This window comes from Gossypium hirsutum, chromosome D05 (genome assembly GCF_007990345.1).
Source record: "Gossypium hirsutum isolate 1008001.06 chromosome D05, Gossypium_hirsutum_v2.1, whole genome shotgun sequence".
In the NCBI taxonomy this organism is placed as follows: Eukaryota; Viridiplantae; Streptophyta; class Magnoliopsida; order Malvales; family Malvaceae; genus Gossypium; species Gossypium hirsutum.
In genome coordinates this window covers 9,990,604-9,998,646 of record NC_053441.1, presented here as the reverse complement: position 1 = coordinate 9,998,646, position 8,043 = coordinate 9,990,604, and the positions used below count along the sequence as shown (strand labels likewise).

At 28.6% G+C, this 8,043-nt stretch overlaps 1 long non-coding RNA gene across 1 annotated transcript; it reads left to right on the top strand.

Annotated features, from left to right (window-relative positions):
* Positions 1-3,189: 3,189 nt before the first annotated feature.
* On the top strand, positions 3,190-4,947 carry LOC107906383 (uncharacterized). Its single transcript, XR_001686705.2, has 3 exons — positions 3,190-3,278; positions 3,750-3,832; positions 4,691-4,947. It is a non-coding gene; the product is annotated as an uncharacterized lncRNA (long non-coding RNA).
* Positions 4,948-8,043: the final 3,096 nt, after the last annotated feature.

Here is an 8,043-nt window from a genome sequence, read left to right as displayed (position 1 = left end):
ATATCTTAACTCTCACCAAAATATATAACTATTTTTTTTCACCCTTGAATGGAGGGTTATACCTTTGTGCATGATCCAAGGGTACCAATGAGGGAAGTGATGCAGTGGTAAGAGTGTAACACCCCTTACCTGTATCCGTTGTCGGAATAGGGCACGAGGCATTACCGGAGTTTACTGTACATTTTCAATTATTCTGAATCATTTATTATTCATATTCTGAAAATAATCATAACGCCCCTCTATTGGGCTCTCGAAGCCCAAAACATTTATTAGGAACCTACTGGGATTAAATCGGAATCATAGGGAGTTTTTCGCAGAATCCTAAATATATATATTTTTAAAATTTTTTTTATTTCCGAATTAGGAACAGGGTTCATACGGGCGTATCACATAATAAATATTTTCATAAGAAATTGCATAACTAAAATCTTTCCACTCTTTCATAAGCTCAATTATATTTTCATCTAAGCACTTACCATTCCAATGCACCTTTTAATTAAACATATTACCATTCAACAGTAATTTGGCACTTGCCTAAACTTCAAGCAACAACATTGGTTAGCGTACTTTAATATTAACAAACTTATTTTCTCGCCATGTCTCACTTAAATTTATTACTCATCTTAATACACATAATTTTCCTTGTATCAACGTATCAAAGATAGTCTCATATTTACATGTCATGATACATATCATTTTCTTTTTGTTTCTTCTTAAATATAAATTATTCAATTCATTATGACAATATTTCATGTACCATAATTTTTTTATAAGTTCAATGTATATTTATTCCAGTAGCAGTTCATAATCTTGAATATGCATAATTATCAGGCAAGTTTCACATGCATGTATTTTCCATGTCATATTTTAGCATATCAAATAATTATCATTTCTATGTATTTCAAGTTTACTTTCATGATTTTATGTACTTATCATTTTCTATTTTTATCCCGTTGAATTTCTCAGAATTTCGATGGATTTTCAAGGGTACACTTTAGTGTACAAATTTGGATCCGTCAATTCATATTCATGTGCGCACATTTTTCAATTCAGAGAGCACACTCCCGCGAACATCATTTCTTACAGCGGGATTACCAGTCCAGGCTAAATCTCCTGCAACGACAATTACTCTAATGAGCTTGGATCTAAATTACCAGTCCAGGATAAATTCAGACCCTAATTCAGATTACCCGTCCAGGCTAAATCCATTTTCCACATATTCTTCGAAAGGGCTATATCAAGATCACCCGTCCGGGCTAGATCTTTTTCACACATATTCTTTGGGAGAGGTATATCAAGATAGGATCACCCGTCCGGGCTAGATCCTTTTTACCGTCAATTCCTTTTCAGAGATCCCTCGAATTTTCCTTCCATTCAACCGGGATTTTTTTTCTTTTTATCAAATATATCAATATTTCATCAATAACATACATTTCAAGCATCTAAGAATATAATTCAAGTTACACGAACTTATCGGGCTAAATTGCATAAATATCAAAACTTAGGGACATTTTGGTAATTTTTCATTATTCTCGAATTTCCACCCAAATCTTGATCTAAATTAATATTTCATTCAATTTATTAATTTAAATGATAAAACAATTCATTTCATGCAATTTGGTCATTTTTTACATTTTTACAAAACAACCCTTAAAATTTTACTTTTATTCAATTTAGTCCCTGAACCTAAAACATGTAAATTAGCTATTTTAAAATAAACTCATATTAGCTGAATATTCACATATATTATTTTTCCTCCTCCTCCACTCCATTCCACATCCCTGATATATATATTACCACTATTTACTTGTTTACTCATAACAAGTTGTTCACTTGAGTTATAGTCACTAAATTAATTATATCTTACGCTACAGAACTCTGAATTGAGATCTGTAAATTTTATTTTAAACTAGGCTCACATATATTATTATCATAAAATTTTCATAATTTTTGGTTTATCCAATAAGTACGGTTTATTCTTTAAAGTCATCCATGTTCTGCTATCTGACAGTTTTGACCCTTCTTCACCAAAAATTAATTATCTCCTTGTACAGAATTTAGATGATGTTCTCGTTTGTTCTTTTTTAAAATAGACTTATTAAGGATTCTAATCATATAAATTATAACTCATAATAATTTTTTACAATTTTTAATGATTTTCCAAAGTAAGAACAGGGGAACCCAAATTCATTCTGACCTTGTCTCACAAAATTTATTATAACTCTTAATTTACAATTCCATTGATCACACTGTTTCTTCTATGAGAAACTAGACTAAATAAGATTTAATTTCATATCTTTTTCATCCTCTAATTCAATTTCCATGATTTATGGTGATTTTTCAAAGTTAACCTACTGTTTCTGTCCAAATCTATTTTAGTGCAAAATGTTGATTACTAAATTTATAACACCCTTATTCCCTTTCTCTATAGTATTTCCCATCACTTTCTCTTATTTTTCTTCACTAACATATCAAGAACATAGAACCTTATATAATAAAACCCTACATTAACATCAATTTCATACTTTTTCAATAATATCAAACTCAAAAATTTATTGAAATATTGATATTCTTACCTTACTCTATTGATTTCAAACTTTAACTTGATTTTCTCACTCCTCCAGCCTCTATTTCTTGAATCTAACTTGATATTCTAGCTCCCCATAGTCTCCTTATCAATTTTCTCTCTTGGTGGCTATGAAAATTTCTTTGAATTCTAAGTGAAAATGGTGAATTTTTGGTGTGAGGACTAAATTGTAAAGAAAGCAAAACTTTCTTTCTTTCTCTCTTCTTCTCACGTTGATGTAACAGCCCGATTTTGACCCTAATCGGAACAGTGGTTTTGGGACCACAAAATCGAGTCTGAAAAATATTTTAATATTATTTTCTGTGTTAATTATGTGTGAATTTACATATGTGAAAGTTTCGTGAATTAATTTTATGTTTGTGTGCTTAAATTGAAAAAAAGGGCTTAATTGCGTAAAATGAAAATTTGATGGTTAATTAAGAAAGTGCCTAATTGTTGTTGTCTTTATAAGTTTGAGGCCTTATGTTGTAATTTAGCCAATAGTAATAGGTAGTGGATGGCATAATGATGATATGTGATTTATATATATATAAAATAAAAGTTAAAATAATAATAAAATAATAATATATGTTATAATAAAACAAAACATTAAAAGCCACCATTTTATGTTCATCTTTCTTCACCGAATGTAGAAAAGGAAAACAAGGTTTGAAAGCTTGAAACATTCGGCCATTTTGAAGCTTAATTCAAGGTTGGTTTTTGTTCGGTTTTTGATCATTTTTACGTTTTTGAGATCATTGCTTTGAATACTTCAAAACCCATATCTTAATTTTGTGAATTGTTGATGATTTTGAGAAATGCCATTGATGAATGCTTGAGCTTTGTGATAGTTGATGATGGAATATGAAAGATATGTGAAAGATTAACATGTTTTGTCTTTGAATTTTGATGAATTTGAGTAATTAGGGTTTAATTGTAAAAATAAATTTTTGAGGGACTAAAATGTGAAATAAATGAAATATGTGGGCTTGTATGGACACTAGGAATAGTCGGCCCTTAAGGAGTGAAGTCAAATTTTGTGTATTTTGTGTTTTGAGCAAAAAGGACTAAATTGTAAAAAGTGTGAAATGTTAGGGGCAAAATTGTAATTTGCCTATTTATGTGTTTTTAGGTTAAATTGAATAGAATGATGTTTAAATAAACTTAATTTGAAGATGCTTAGATCAAGAATTAAAGAAATCGGATTTGGATCGGGGAAATACAAAAGTGGTCGAGTAGCCGATTTAACAGTCGACGACATCCGAGGTAAGTCTATTAGCATATAAATGTTTTTGAATTTGCAAATATATATATGTTATTTGTTGAATTGAATTTTGTGGATATATATGTGTATTGGCCGAATGTGTGATAAGCCAGGAAGTTTTATTTCGTGTTTGATTCGATCGAGATACGTTGTCCGAGAGCCCGTACGAACCTTAGGAATAGATAGGATACATATGTCATGACATAGGATTTCCGATATGTGTTATCGTGTAAGACCACGTTTGGGACATTGGCATCGACTTGTGTTTACGTGTAAGACCATGTCTGGGACATTGGCATCGTATTTGATTCATGTAAGACCCTGCCTGGGACAGTGGCATTGATATGTGATTACATGTAAGACCACGTCTAGGACGTTGGCATTGTACGAGTCTTTCGACTATCCGAGTATCCTTTTTAATTCTGAATGGTTCAACGGGCAAAGATAAGTTGTGTACGAATGTATAAATCAGGTTAAGTGACCAGGTATGTGATCGTTGATTACCTATTTGAAAATAAGGTAAGTTGTATACTTGAATTGATGATATGAAGTTATGTGAAATATGAATTATGTGATTGCATATTTGAATATATATGTATTCGGCCTTTGATGTATATGTGCATTGAGGAAAGTGATGATTGGATATATTAATGTTCAATTGATTATTCGGTAAAGAGGGAAGCTATTAAAAATTATATAAGTTTTGATATATATAAATTGATAAATTGAATTATATGTGAAATTATAATGATTTATTACTAATTGTCTAGCTTAATTTATGTAAATGATTAAATGTTTATTTGCTTATGGCTTACTAAGCTTTAATAGCTTACTGTGTGTAATCGCTTTCAATTTTATAGATTTGGAAGTTGGTTAAGAGCACGGGAATCGTCAGAGAAGTCTATCACACTATCAACTGTTTTCGGTATTTTACTAAGTTTGAATTTAAACTTATGACATGTATAGTCTAGTTAATATGTTTGATTTTTTGGGTATGTAAATATGAGCCATGCAAAAATGGCTCATTTATTTTGTTAAGCATGGTTTTTATACTTTTGATCAAGTGATAGATATGTTGATTTTGGTATTTCAGCTATGGCATATTTATTTATGTGAATTATGTTTGATATGTTTTGTTAAGAAGGTGGTAAATAATTCGGCATAGGTGAGCTTAGTTAAAGCATATAAGTGAAGTGAGTTTGGTATAATATGTTAATCTCTGAATTGGCCATGGTGTATGTATATATTATGGTGTTTTAGTCATGTGCTTCGGTAGTAAGGTAAATGACATTCAAGCTTAATTAATCTTGGTTATGTGTTATATATATATATGATATGTGTGATATGTTTGGTTTTAGTCTTAGTGTTTCGGCTATGGTTTATTTATAAGTAAATATATGTGAATCTTGTTTGATATGCTTTGTTAAGGTATTGTTATGTAATTTAGTAATTAAGTGAACCCGGAAATGACATATTTTGACTTATGATTTAATGGCTAAATCTTGTACAAATTATGAGGTTATTTATGGATGTCAATTTGTTATGAAATAAATTAGGAATGTGGAGTATTTAATAAAGGTACGATTTGCTCATGCAAGTGGACTTAATATTCGATTTTATTTTTGTAAAATTATATGAATTGTATGGATTTTTATTTTTGATATGGCTAAAATGGTGTATTCATATGCGCAAACTTGTAATAGATAAATATGCATGTTTTTGGTCTTTTAAATGATATATATAAATGATTTCAAGGTAGATTTAAAATTTATGAATAAGATATATACAAATTCGGGTAATGATAGTTAAGTGAGCAATACAAGTTTGAATTTAGCTTTTATAAATTTATTGGATTAGTCGATTAAATGATAAGTTGATTTGTATTGAGCGTATATAGTTTATGATTGAATGATTTCATTGAAATGGTCATATGTGTATAATATAATGACATCAAAGGTATGTACGACCATAATATAATGTTACTAATGTTGTAAATGTGATTGGACATTAAGTTGTATACATATTGGTTTCATTATGTACATATACAGAAGTTATGAAATGCAATGTTTGATATTTAAATTAAATAGTGAAATTATGTACGGACATATTTTCTATATATGAAAAGTGAAGATATATGCTTGAATATGATTTAATTATGAAAATGTAATTAATACGATGGATTTAGGGAAATCGAATATTGAATGTATTATATAATTTAACATGACTCTAATGTATACAAGTTTGGTTCGAGTTTGTTAATTATAGAATATGTTCGATTGAGCTTTGATGTATGTTTAAATTGAATTAGTTTGAATTTTGAAATGTGTTTATTTGTGATACATGCTTAGTGAGGTATGATTGATTTGAATTGTAATTATCATTTTATATATTTGAATTTAAAATAAGTAAATTGAGGATATTCAAGTTTGATAATGTTATAAATGTATCGTTGTTCTTTGGTGTATGAAAAGAGATAAATGATTGTGCTGAACTGTGTCTTGTTCGGTAATGCCTCGTAACCCTAATCTGGTGACGGATACGGGTTAGGGGTGTTACAGTTGATGCATGGAAAAATGGTGGGATGATGGCTTCCATCTTTCTTTCCATATATATATATATATACACTAAACAAAATAATAAATTATCATTAAGAAAAAAAATCAAATCAAAATATAATAAACTAATATTTATTTATTTAATCTAAAATATCTCCAACATTATCATTATTTTCTAGATTTCTCTCTCTTGTAATTGACCATTTTTCCCTTTAGATATTCTAAAATTCCATCCTTGAGTCATAACTTAATTTGGTAAAATTACAATTTAGTCCCTCATAATTCTTCATCTATTCAATTTGGTCCCAATTCATCCATTTTCCTTAGGTTCTAGATTACTCCACCCTTAAAATATTTACACTATTGATCCTTCAACTTTTCATATTTACATTTTAACCTCTCAAATTTTGAGTATTTACTATTGGGTAACAAAGCTTTTCTCACTTTTACAATTTAATTCTTTCTTGAATTAATATGTCATAATGTACTTCCCAATGTTGTCATAACTCAAAATTCTCCTTTTTTTTCACTTTATTTCCTTACTATATCAAAAATAATATCTTACTGTAAAAATTTTCGGGGTATTACAATGTGTGGACGATATAATCGGTTGATATTTGACTTCAATGAACTTTCAATCACATTACAAAAAGTGGCAAACAAATAGTGCTTAAGAGCCTTAAGCTTATTTATGATTATAAAGCACCTAAATTTCCTGGGGATACTAGCTCACAAGCAAATGTTGCTTCTGCCACTGGTGGTACAGACGTACAGTTAGAGAAAGTTAAAGTAGAATGAAGTTTTATGCAAACAAGGAGAGAATATGAGTTTAAAATTTTGGCCAAACCTGCTTATATTTACAAAAGACTAATTCAAGTCCATTTTAAGTTCATCTATTTTATTTTTATTTTTTAAAAATTATATTTTTTTATTTTAATATTTAATTGAATTTTTTATATAATCATCGTAACATTATTTTAATATTTACATTATAGTATTATATATTTACTATATATTTATTTTTAATATGTTCTAAATTACATAGTATATAAAAATAACATAATATAAAGTATCATAAACTTAAAAATGGGTTGGACCTATAACGTCCCAAAAGTCAATGGTATCGAAAAATGTGGTTTCGGGACCCTGTTTTCGTAAACTACTAAATATTTACAAAGTTGTATTAAAAGCGAACTGAATTTTGAATAGGTAATTTCGTTGAATTAGTGTTTAATTTAAGTACAGGGACTAATTCATGTAAGTGTCAAAAGTTGAATTATAATTAAATCATAATGTTGAACAAAATTAAAGGACTTATAAGGCAATTTAACCTATGTAATATGGATAGTGGACGGTAGTATATGGGTTGAGTGTTAAAAAAATGATATAATTATAATAATTAATAAATAATAATAAAACATAAATAATAAAATAGAGAAAGTAGAAGCATTAAAATTATTTCATCCATTTCATCTTCAACAAAGTAGAAACCAAAGAAGAAAAGAAACCTCAACCCATGACAAGGTTTTTCTAAGTTTAAAGTGGTTAGTTTAATTTAGTTATTTTTTTTGTAATTTTTATATTTTTGGAATCTCGGTAAGGTTTGTTGACTCATATTATAATTTTTGGTACTTTTAAAGATTTAAGAAGTTACCATT